Genomic DNA, 12943 nt, shown 5'->3' with positions numbered 1-12943 from the left:
TCACCTCTTCTCATTGTGCAGCGTTTTCTGCCACACTTTTTCCTTCCCACAGACTTCCCACTGAGGTGCCTTGATACAGCACTCTGGGAACAGCCTATTCGTTCAGAAATGTATTTCTGTGTCTTACGCTCTTGCTTGAGGGTGTCAATAGTGGCCTTCTGGACAGCAGTCAGGTCGGCAGTCTTACCCATGATTGGGGTTTTGAGTGATGAACCAGGCTGGGAGTTTTAAAGGCCTCAGGAATCTTTTGCAGGTGTTTAGAGTTAACTCGTTGATTCAGATGATTAGGTTCATAGCTCGTTTAGAGACCCTTTTAATGATATGCTAATTTTGTGAGATAGGAATTGTGGGTTTTCATGAGCTGTATGCCAAAATAATCCGTATTAAGACAATAAAAGACCTGAAATATTTCAGTTAGTGTGCAATGAATCTAAAATATATGAATGTTAAATTTTCATCATGACATTATGGAAAATAATGAACTTTATCACAATATGCTAATATTTTGAGAAGGACCTGTACAGCTGAAACCAGAAAGTTACACATACATGAAAAGCCAAATCTTTTTTTCACTGTCTAAAATTGAATTAGAAAAAAGTTTTCCTGCTTTAGGTTGGTTAAGATTACATAGGTTATTTCTGTTTTCCAAATATTTCTTTGTTGTTTTTGTTACTTTCTTCAAAGTCAGACGTTTACGTAAACTACTATATTTTCAAGCAATTTAGGAATGGTTAGATGACGATGTCATGTCTTGGTAAACTTTTAAAATGTTTTTAAAACATTTAAAAGTGAAATACAGGTACACATGAGGATGTAGTCAACATCACATACATGCTGCTTCTTTTCATGAGATTATGGAAACATTAAAAGAAATCAAACAAGATGTCAGGCAGGATGGAACGAAATTCTTGATGGGGCCACTTTCATCTATTTCAACAATTATATGCAAGTATGATTAGTATTGGAGTGCCCTTGCCTTTCAAGACGAAAATAGATACTGAGATGGACTTATTTTGACACAAAATGGCACAAAAGCAGAAGACATTGTGAAGATCCTGGCTAATAGAGTGCCGTTATTCACAATGAAACCACTCCTGCACCACCATCAGGTAAAATGTCACTCAGTGCTTAAAAAGACATTACTCCAAAAAAATCTAAAATTAAAACTAAAATAAAACATAAAACAGAGTAGCATACCAACTGAATACTGCTGCTCTATGTAATATTTAAAAATGCCCACGGGGACAAAATCCTTGATTTTTGGAAATGTATCATGCGGTCAGAATAAACAACAATCGAAGTGTTTGACAATAAGGATAATGTCTGGAGGAAAAAGGAGGAAACTTCCAAGCCTAAGAACACCATCCTAATCTCAAAGTATGGAGCTCAAGTTGTGGGGTGTTTTGCTGCAGGAGAGACTGGTGAACTTCACAAAATATGGCATCATAAGGAAAAAAAACATTACATGGACAAATTGAAGCAACACCTCAAAACATCAGCCAAGTAAAACTTGGGCAGAACAGGTCTTCCAGTGGCCTTAAGTATATAGCCAAATTAGTGACAAAGGACAACAAAGTCAAAGTTGGGGAATACAGATCACAAAGCTCTGATCTCGATTCCATGGAAAAATTGTGGGCAGAGCTGAAAGGTTGCGTGTAAGTAAGGCCGCTTACAAACCTGACTTAAATTCATCTGTTCTGTGAAATTGGGCAAACTTTCACCAAACATTTATGATAATCTCACCAAAAAAGTTTGAGCCAGGAAATACAGTTCGAAGCAATGCTGCAAAATACAACAGAGATGTATGTACACCTCTGAATTTGAAGAAAGTGTAAAAAAAAAATGATAAGCAGTAATAAATAAAGTCGCCAAAAGTGTTCTCTGCCCTATTATTCAGGCATTTACAGGCTAATATAAACCACTATCATGTTTACTGCTTCAGGTGAAGAAGCTATCACTTGTTTTCTTTTTTTATCATAATCAAAGTGCATACCTAAAGTTACATAATCAATATGTTTGAGGATGACTGAACTTTGGTTGTTTACTATGTTATTTCAATTATCAGTAAGTATGATTATTAATGAACACGTACAATCCAGTAGTCTTAACTTTAAGACGTACAGGGGTTGGACAATGAAAGTGAAACACCTGGTTTTAGACCACAATCATTTGTTAGTATGGTGTAGGGCCTCCTTTTGTGGCCAATACAGCGTCAATTCGTCTTGGGAATGACATATACAAGTCCTGCACAGTGGTCAGAGGGATTTTAAGCCATTCTTCTTGCAGGATAGTGGCCAGGTCACTACGTGATACTGGTGGAGGAAAACGTTTCCTGACTCGCTCCTCCAAAACACCCCAAATGGCTCAATAATATTTAGATCTGGTGACTGTGCAGGCCATGGGAGATGTTCAGCTTCACTTTCATGTTCATCAAACCAATCTTTCACCAGTCTTGCTGTGTGTATTGGTGCATTGTCATCCTGATACACGGCACCGCCTTCAGGATACAATGTTTGAACCAGTGGATGCACATGGTCCTCAAGAATGGTTCGGTAGTCCTTGGCAGTGACGCGCCCATCTAGCACAAGTATTGGGCCAAGGGAATGCCATGATATGCCAGCCCAAACCATCACTGATCCACCCCCATGCTTCACTCTGGGCATGCATCAGTCTGGGTGGTACGCTTCTTTGGGGCTTCTCCACACCGTAACTCTCCCGGATGTGGGGAAAAAAGTTTTTTGGATACAATCCAGGTTAGCACCCGAACATCCCTTTCAGACAGCTTCCTCTTGCGTCCACAGTTAATCTTGTTGGTTGTGGTTCATCCTTCTTGGTGGTATGCTGACATTACCCTGGATACCGTGGCTCTTGATACATCACAAAGACTTGCTGTCTTGGTCACAGATGTGCCAGCAAGACGTGCACCAACAATTTGTCCTCTTTTGAACTCTGGTATGTCACCCATATTGTTGTGTGCATTTCAATATTTTGAGCAAAACTGTGCTCTTACCCTGCTAATTGAACCTTCACACTTTGCTCTGACTGGTGCAATGTGCAATCAATGAAGACTGGCTACCAGGCTGGTCCAATTTAGCCATGAAACCTCCCACACTAAAATGACAGGTGTTTCAGTTTCATTGTCCACCCCCTGTACATGTCTAATCCTTCACTTTGTTCTAATAAGTGCAAGAAAGGGATTTTGTGGATGAAGATGAAAACATGATAAATTATGCGAAACTTGGGATTGGTGCTCAGCCAACTATTACCAGGCAGTTTAAACTAGTTGGATTTGTGAAAACTCCGCCTACACAGACAAAGCCAAACCTCTGGCCCCTGCTAAACCAAACAAAACAGGCAAAGAAGAAAAGACCAGAGAGTTCTCACAGCATTGGACAACGACACATTCTAGGTTGGACATGTATGAATGTGACTGTGCAGAAGCAGACACAAGATATTAACTCTTTGTCTTTGTCACATATTTCTCCAAACAATGAACATGATCACCCTGTTTTTAAAAAATTCTTAGAGAAATTGATTAAATGCTAATTGATTCATTTTTATAACCTAAGTAATACAATTCGAAATACATATGTCTAACCCACAATAGGACAGTCTGTTAGTCAAAACCTAGAATTTCCTTTTATTTGTATTCAGCAATCACCAAAAACAAAATCTGATTCACTCTGCACTTCATTATAATTACGTAAATATCAAATATAAAGTAATGGTCTTTAATGGATGTATTCCACTGCTGCTCTGTAGCTGAGGTTTGTCTGTGAGTCTGCAGACATATGAGTCCAAATGGCAGAGTAACAATATTTCCAGCCTAGACTAATGTCTTTAGCAGCCAGATGCAGCCTGAATGGAGTGCAACAGGAAACACATAGCTGTCATCAAGACACACTCCTGCAGCCAAAGGTCTAGATGACTAAAAAAGACGTTTAATTTATGCATTGACTGAGCTTTCATGATTCCTGAAAAGCCTGCCAAGTCACAGTCATAAAATTACTTGACATGTAGTTTTTAGTCTTTTGGGATGTTAAAGAAAATCAGTGGCAGCATATCTTGAGTTGTGTCTTAACTTCAGCTTTACATGGAGTGAGAGTAACATTCACAGATGGAGAACAAATGTGTTCTTGAGGGAGCGTTGCACAAGACTGGGCTCGTACACAGGCCAGCAGTCAGCTTACTTTGCTGCAAAATGCTTTTGAAAAGCAGCCACCAGCAAACGCGCTCATGGCAGACATTGCTTGTTCAATTGATCTGTGATGCAACACACCAAGAAGATTGGGATCTGTGTTTGCTTTAAAGCATTTTTCACTTTGTTTGCAGCTGAGCACTTGCCAAATCATTTTACACATTGATCAGCATTGATCAAAGAAGCTGAAGCATGGCCTACTTAAATGGTAGCTAATCAGCCTCTATATTTCAACATCATCACCCTTAACTCATTTTAAGAAGCTGGGATTGTTGTAGCAGCAATTTTACATGCATCACCTAAATTTGTAATAAATCAACCGCATGTGAACTTATTGTTTTTAAGAAATGACTATTGCATTGTCACAGCTGTGTCAAGTTAACAAGTACTGTTTGTTAAGGAATATTTCCAAAGTCTGTAGCTGTTTATTTGTTTACAATTGCATATGGGATGTTTTAACTTGGAAAATAAAATTTTACATGCAATCTTCTGTGCAGTAAGCATTTCAGCAGCTTTCAGTTTTTCAAGTACCTTGAAGAAAATAGGAAAATTAAGAGGTGCCAGGAAGGAGAAAATTAATCTGAGAACTTTAAAAAGCCCAGTATTTTACTTGATTTGTAATAAGCAAGTTGTAATTCTTTGACTTTCAAATGTCCAAATGTTTACATACAATGTACAGAAAGACACATTACCATTTTTATCTAACTCTCAGACCAAACATTACCTATTATAGGTCACTTGGGATTATTTCTATTTGTTAGATGACAGAAAATGAGCAAGACAATTTCAAAGTGTTTTTGTTACATACATTTATTTCATTGATATTCAGTGGAAATGGAGTTTAGATTAAAATTCAGAATGAAAGACTCACCTTCACCGCCTCCACCTTCCAATGACTCTTCTTTGCGTCTCCCGGCCTTCCAATCAGCATCCTGTCCGCCTGATTCTCCATCCAATCACCTTCCGATGCCTTGTTTTTAAAGGACCTTCAGCGGTGTTCATCCTTGCTTGTCAGTTGAACTCATCCCTCCTCCACTCCACCTCCACCATCTTCCTTCCCATCTCCTCCCAGCTTCCTCGCTCCCTGGCCGCCAATCCACCACCAGTGTCGGACCGGGGGGAAGACATCTCTAAATCTAAACTTTACAAAAGTTCATATTAACTCATGTCATTCTCAGCATTCATGTCTTCCTCCCAGGTCCGAGCGCCAAAGACATAACCATGTAATTTCACATCATTAAAACTTTTCTAATAGCCATCCTTTTCTTTGTGAGTCTTTTCAGATTGAATTGTCTTTTCAATTGTATGTCTTGGGACAAACATTTGGGTATCCTTCCACAAGCTTCTCACAATATTTTGATGGAATGTGACCCACTCCTCCTGACAGAAGTTGGTGAGTCAGGTTTGCACACACTTTTTCAGCTCTGCCCACAATTTTTCCTGGGGACTGAGATGTGGGATTTATGATGGCCACAATAAAACTCATATTTTGGGTGTATGATTAGGGTCATTTCAAGAACAATTTGTTTCTACCCTTTTATTCATTGGTTGATGTCTTGTGATGTTGCTTCAATACTTTCACAAAATGTTCCTTCCTCATGATTCAATGTATTTTGTGAAGTTCACCAGTACCTCCTAGAATATAAAACCCAGATTGTGGCGGTGGGCAACAGGTGAGAGTATTTATACAAAATTTACCAAGACCTGTTCAGCTGTTACGGTTGTTCCATTAATGTGAGAACATTAAATGACCGAGGAGTCCCTAATGCATGTGTTACAAATAATAACGGGATTGCAGTGGGAGCAAAGGAGAAAAGGAGACAGAGGAATGAGAGTTGCCGTTGTATGTGAACACTGTTGCCATTGTTTATGCAAGTAGGTGTTTTAGTCTGGATTGGTGGGCCCAGTGCTGTAATTGTTGATTGGAATGTCAGGCAAGTTAGAAGATGTGTTTCAGACTACTGGGAGTCATTGTCCATGAACGCTCCAGTGTCAGGACTCTGGGTTCACAAACTCCAATTTAGTTTATGAACGTTTATTGGCCAATTTAGTTCCTATGCGACCATGGGAAGTGCATTCAGAAAACAGTGAGACGCTTAACAAGTAATTTGACGGCTGTGGATGTACAAGAACCATGTGATAACTGTCTGGAAAATAAAGGCAATTCTTGTGCACTGCTCTGTTCAAGCATGCCAAATGTCTACATTAAAGTATTTTATTTACTTTATATAACTTTCTAAATACTGACCGATCTCAGCTATTTTCTTTTCCTTGCAGGCCTATTTGCTCTTCCTTGTCTCCACTTCCTTAGTGCCTTGTTCCCATGCACTTTACAAATAATACAATTTGTGGACTCATTTTTTTTATTATTTGTATGTGTGGATTATTTCAGTTGTTACCAATATTTCATGTGAGTCTCATGCCAATAGCCCCCTAAAAAATTAATGTACAGAATATAGCAATGCATGTTCAATACTTATTACTGACTTAATTACTCTTGCAATATGTATACTTCTTGAGGACAACATTCTCTGTGATGTATAAGGCAAGTGTGAGGACTTTGTGGTTCAGGAATTTCCAAAGTCCATGACATACACAAGCTTTAACAGCAGGGACAATACTAGCCTTTGCTTAACAACAAATATCCAGAGGAAAATCATTTAAGTCGCAGCACACCTGCCTTTTTAAATACAGCCTCCTTTTACTTTATTATCCATGGTTTCCGAGTAACATCTCCCATTAGAAAGCAACATTGGGAGAAAGCAAAACCTGATCCTGATGATAACTAAGGGAGCAGATGGAAATCTGTTTCCACAATTTTATTGGAAATTATCAACCATCTAATATTTTTAATTAGTTTTTTTTTTTTAATCCAACAGAATCTTCTTTAGCTCATTCTGTGTCCTGACAATAGGTCTGAGAATCAAACAGTTTCCACCCAGTCTTTTCTATTTAATTGGGAATCACTTCACTTCAGAGAAACATTCAATTACACTCCATTGGTAATTAAATGTTCCTCTAATGAGTTCAATTAAATCATCTTAATTTGGACTTCAGTTGGGGTTTTACTGCCATGTGTTTGACACAGAGCTCAAATGAACATTAAATGCTACACCCATTGGGAATGTTTGAAGGGCTATGCTCACAATTACAGTCAGATGACATTTTAACCGTCTTAGCTGCATACCAACTGAGAAGACATCATTATCAAAAGGTGATTCAGGCTGCAGCTTTTAAACATACAAAAGCCTCATATATCATTAACAGGACTGTGAAGAAGGTCATGCAATTTGTATGTGAGAGATGGTCAGATGGTTCACATTATTCCATAACAATGCAGACATAATGTGGTGCTTAGTCTTTTTGCAGTAAGAGCAAATGTGACATTACCTATGGTTAGGTATAGTTAGCATTATGAGATTTGGTCTGACTTTGGGAACAGGAATTCACATTTTTCATTGTGTTCAAGGTTTCCTATGGAAAGCTTTAGGTTGTATGGCTGTGAAAAAACAAATGTTATTATAAATTATTTGATTTAATAAGTGATATTTAGTATATTATTTATTGAATAACATAAACTGAAACTGAAAAAAGTGTTACATTTACAAAATCACATTGAGAACACTAAAGCTCTTCTTACTATTTTTCAAATAGTACTTCTTTTTTTATAACAATACAAACATCATAAGTTGAGTTGTATATACTCTAGTTTCTTACTGGATTTCAAGGAACTTTAAACTATAGTCTATAAATGTTATTTAAAGGTAGGACACACATTTTAAAGGTATCAACAGAACTTTTAAGTGTGTATTGTGTGTTAAAAATACTACCTCCTAAACACAGTGGTCCAACCCTTTACACTCCAACATAATACATGCAATAATAATGTGTTGTTGAATTAACTGTGAGTCATTTAATAACTCAAGAACAAAAACATTATTTTTAAAAGGGGTTTCATCAGTATTCTCAATGGTTACATGAAAAAAGGTCCGAATAGCTCTCATTAGGCTGTGGGTATGCATGCATTTTGGAATAGTTTTGTATGATCATGTTGCTGTGTTTCCTATGTTCTCACATGTACACTTTCTGATTCAGGAACAACGAGGCACAAGAGAGAGCTATACCAGAAAGAAACCGAAGAACAGCCGAAATTATTACTGGTGCATTGCTGGAGATCTACAGATGGCAGCACAACCCCATAGGAGACAACGTCATAAATCAGCCTGCTAATTCCAATCACAATTTCCTCAGAAATAATAAAACGTAGCATGTCGTTCAAGAACTACCAGTATGAATAAAATCATTTTGTTGTCAGACTGATGAACTACACTATAAACACATAAGGTCATGGCAAAGATGAAGAACACCCCCAGAAACCACATACCACAGATTCCATTGTGTCATAATTTATTAGACAAGGATGAAGATAAAATGTAAAACTTTTTTTTTTCTTTAAGTAGGAACAACAAAAAAGGCTAGAGATGCCTAAAACATAGCTCTCAGATCTCATATTGAGAACCCTGTTGAAGTAGTATATTGCCTCTGTATGCATGCTTGGCTATATATAACAAGCTGAAATCTTTTGAAATTGTTTTTTTTGTTTGTTTTACATTATGAGACTGACATTTCACAATAACTTGTTTGTGCTAGTAAGATTAACATTGAATATTTATTTTTAGGTGTCGATTTCAACTAAACCTGATATGATTACATACATTTTAGTTAACCAAGGGGAGTACCTGTTCAACAGTTGCTTTCATTAGATAATAATTTTCTCTCCTTTAAAAGGTCAGTAACCAAAATGTATCATAATATGTTTCACCTAAAGATGCCAAGAAGTCTTTCCCTCTGGCCTTTTTCTTTCTTCTTTAGCTCTAATTTTAATTAGCTTGCTGACTCTGTACTTGTGAATTCTGCAGTTTATTGTTAATGTAAGATCCAGGTGACAATAGCTCAAGGGCATCACCAGAGACTTACCAGAAACTTGAGCAGAGTATGATTAGTCCTGAAAGCACGGCTGCAATTCCTTTTAATGTGAAAAAGCAAAGAGTGCATGACTTCCAGAATTAGCAAAACAACATATATTCTAATTTAAACTGAAATATGCTTTCAGGAAATTCTGCAGTTGTGTGTCAAACACAGTCGAATGAAAACTTTACTATGTTCAACAATGAAAGTGCACTACATAAAAATACCAAATAAGTTTTGTTTTGTTGTTTTTTTAACCCTTGGAAGTGACAAAATTTTCATATGTTTTAACCTCAAATATATATAGGTTATACAGTACAGACCAAAAGTTTGGACACACCTTCTCATTCAAAGAGTTGTCTTTATTTTCATGACTATGAATATTGTAGCTTCACACTGAAGGCATCAAAACTATGAATTAACACATGTGGAATTATATACTGAACAAAAAAGTGTGAAACAACTGAAAATATGTCTTATATTCTAGATTCTTCAAAGTAGCCACCTTTTGCTTTGATTACTGCTCCGAACACTCTTGGCATTCTGTTGATGGGCTTCAAGAGGTAGTCACCTGAAATGGTTTTCCAACAGTCTTGAAGGAGTTCCCAGAGATGCTTAGCACTTGTTGGCCCTTTTGCCTTCACTATAACACAAAAATACATGCAAAAAGACACAGTTTAAGGGCCACACTGAGGCAATGCACGCATGCAGTTAGAGATGAAAGTCTAAGTTGTGTAAAACCATCATGGAGATAAGCGTGAAAGCTTTCCAACAGTGGACACATAATTTACTTGCAATACACATTAACCTTACACATGACAGTAAACAAATGTATTATGTTCAAGTGAATGCAATTATGGCTAATATGCAAACCCTTCTGCCAGCTCTTGTGCAATATTGACCATTTTCTTTTATTACCGTGCTTAAGGTGAACAGTATAGCCCGCATTTACTGACTTCACATGAACAATTTAAAACTTTGTTGTTTAATTCAACAAATATTCACTTTGGAAACCTTGAAACTCCACTCCACCCTGGAGTGGCACAGAGGCAGTCTGGCAAACATGTGTAATTCTGCTGTTCACAGCACTGTAACAGATTTACTGGTTCACTGTTGGCCATCCAGCCTCTGAACAGATCCTGGCTTTGCTTTAAACATCAGCAGTCTCCCCTCACGTAAGGCCCATTGGCTGCAGGCGACTAAATATTTTCCATCAGTCTCAGAGAGGTCATCCAAAATTGACCTCACACTACAGATGTGCTCTCCTCCTGACCTTGCTTTGTCTGCTCTGTCCTCTGTTGCACCCTTTGCAGCCTCACCCTCCTTTCGACTAATGGATTAAGGTAATTATGGCATAGCTGTGCCCACATTTTGTTGGTGGGGTGAAAATTGATATTCCAGCTTTGCTGTTCTCACCAGACTGTTGATGAAATTGCGCTAGGCTAGAGCAATACCATATAATCTTGTCTGTAGAGATTTAAAGCATGGCTTGTGTTTCTGTGCATTTTTACTTTATTATTAAGAATAATACTAAGAATAAGGCCATGACTTCTTTTTAAATACGTGCTGGTGGGGGCTATCAGCTGCAAAGAATGTAAAGAACCTGATAAAATTGCGTTATCAAGTCCCAGCTGGAACTGAGTAACCCTCACAACCTGCATTCACACAAACACCATCTGACAGACAGAAAACAACTCTGTGAACTCTGATCACACTTCTTATCATTCAACAATGCTAGGGATCCCAGATGCAGTGGCACAAATAAACTAATAAATGTGTCATTAATGCAACTGCGGAATCACTTGCACACTTAATTAAAATAAATTTCCAAACAAATTAAAGCTGATTACGTGTTGTTTTATCACCATAAGCAGACAGAACCGTTTTCCAACAATAATCTATGTTTCGTGTCAAACCCCCTACTGATTAAAGTATTTGTAAGTATTCACAACAGTTTGGACGTCAACTTGTTTTCATGATAGAACAGTGCCGCTCAAAAACACTGGTTTGCAATTAAAATAAAATGGAAAATATTAACATTTGATAATTTCCTCACACTTCTCTCAAAGCCCTTATCATAGTTTTCTTTTTGACTCCTGGAAAACATTAAACTACTCTGATACGTCTGAAAAAAAAGAAAAAAAAACTGTATAAGTTATATCCATTGGTTAAACAGAAAAAAAAATGTTCCTATGTCTTGAGTGTTATTATGGGTTGCTTGCATGCATATAGTTTTGATCTTTTAAAAATTCTAAGGAAATACATTTTTGTTAAAATGGATGTGAACACAATCTCCATTTCTGCTACCTGTATGACCCCTTCTCTTTTCCAATGGTTATAATCAGTCTAACAGAGAGAGGTATCCCAATCCTTGTGGTTTTTAGTATAACAATGACCATCAGAGGGACCCTTTGTGAGGTTCCTTGAGACGACATTGTTGTAAATAAGCGCCGTTTAACGAAATAATCTGAACTGAAACTATCTGTGTAGTTATGCTGCTATAGGCTTAGGCTGCCGGAGGACAAAACGACCACTTTCACCCTCTTCGCTACATTCTCACACTACTCTCCAATTTTGCATTATTTGCTGTTATTTCAGCTTTTAACCTTGTTCTCTCTATTCTCTTCCTAGAAGCTACACCTGGCCTGGCTCTGTGTCTACCTGTGACACCTTTCTGGAGAGGGGAATCGTCCGAGCTTCTGCTGGCGACAACTTAATGCTCACCATCTACCGATGATCCACATAGCCCTGTCTTTTAGTGTTTAACCCTTTCTCTCTCCTAGACATGGCAATTGACTGAGCTTAACTGTAACTAATTATATGTGCTTTCTTTCAGACCCTATCTTTGAAAACTGGCTCAGAGTTTATCTGTTCTTTCTTTCTAGGTGAAACGACTAAAGGAGCTACATTCATTAACATTTACTTTTCCTTCCCATAGAAAGTACTCCTGGATCAGTGCTTCTGTGTTCTTTTTGTGTCTCTGCTCTGCTCTCTCAAACCCCCAGTCGGTCGTGGCAGATGGCCGCTAACACTGAGCCTGGTTCTGCTGGAGGTTTCTTCCTGTTAAAAAGGAGTTTTTCCTCTCCACTGTCGCTACATGCATGCTCAGTATGAGGGATTGCTGTAAAGTCAATGCCAGTGACTGTCCACTGTCTCTACATGCTCATTCAGGAGGAGGGAATGCTGCAAGTCACTGACTGGATGCAATCTGCTGAGTTTCCTTAGATAGAAAAACTTTTTATCCAATTTGAATAAATAACTGAATCTGACTGCACTGTTTAGTGGTTAGGATTAATTGGAATGTATGTACCTGACTTTTGTGAAGTGCCTTGAGACAACATGTGTTGTGAATTGGCGCTATATAAATAAACTGAATTGAATTGAATTGAACAAATTTATTGTCAGCACCTTCTGTTCATCAGAGATTAGATGGTGATGGCAAAACAACCAGGAAGGAAACCAGAACGTCTCTAACCCCAGAGCCACTCCCATGCTCATTCTGAAGGGTCCTGAGATGCCAAGGTCAACCAGTTAACCTCCAAAGGGTGGTGTCCAGGAAACATTCTGTTCAGATTGGATCTTTTTAATGCAGAGGAGCTGCTATTCTAATCCTTCCATTTTTATATGGTTGCCATAGATTAAAATCTGTACTTCCTTTGTGCTTCACTTAAAAGCCTAAGCAACTACCTTGATCCTTGTAATTAAATAGGGATATTATATATTTCATAAGATGAAAGTGGTCCTCCTTAACATCACACTTTCTCTCCTGGTTTCCAA

The 12943-nt window shown here is 37.9% G+C and overlaps 1 long non-coding RNA gene across 1 annotated transcript in view; it reads left to right on the top strand.

The window, feature by feature from the left end:
• Positions 1–9493, top strand: part of LOC124867387 — an 80903-nt gene extending 71410 nt beyond the window's left edge. The window contains exon 4 of the long non-coding RNA XR_007038036.1: positions 8294–9493. This is a non-coding gene — a long non-coding RNA (uncharacterized LOC124867387). The remainder of the gene's footprint in view (positions 1–8293) is intronic.
• Positions 9494–12943: the final 3450 nt, after the last annotated feature.

This window comes from Girardinichthys multiradiatus, chromosome 4 (assembly GCF_021462225.1).
Source record: "Girardinichthys multiradiatus isolate DD_20200921_A chromosome 4, DD_fGirMul_XY1, whole genome shotgun sequence".
NCBI lineage: Eukaryota > Metazoa > Chordata > Actinopteri > Cyprinodontiformes > Goodeidae > Girardinichthys > Girardinichthys multiradiatus.
The sequence above is the reverse complement of the archived record's forward strand: the minus strand, read 5'-3'. Positions and strand labels throughout refer to the sequence as shown.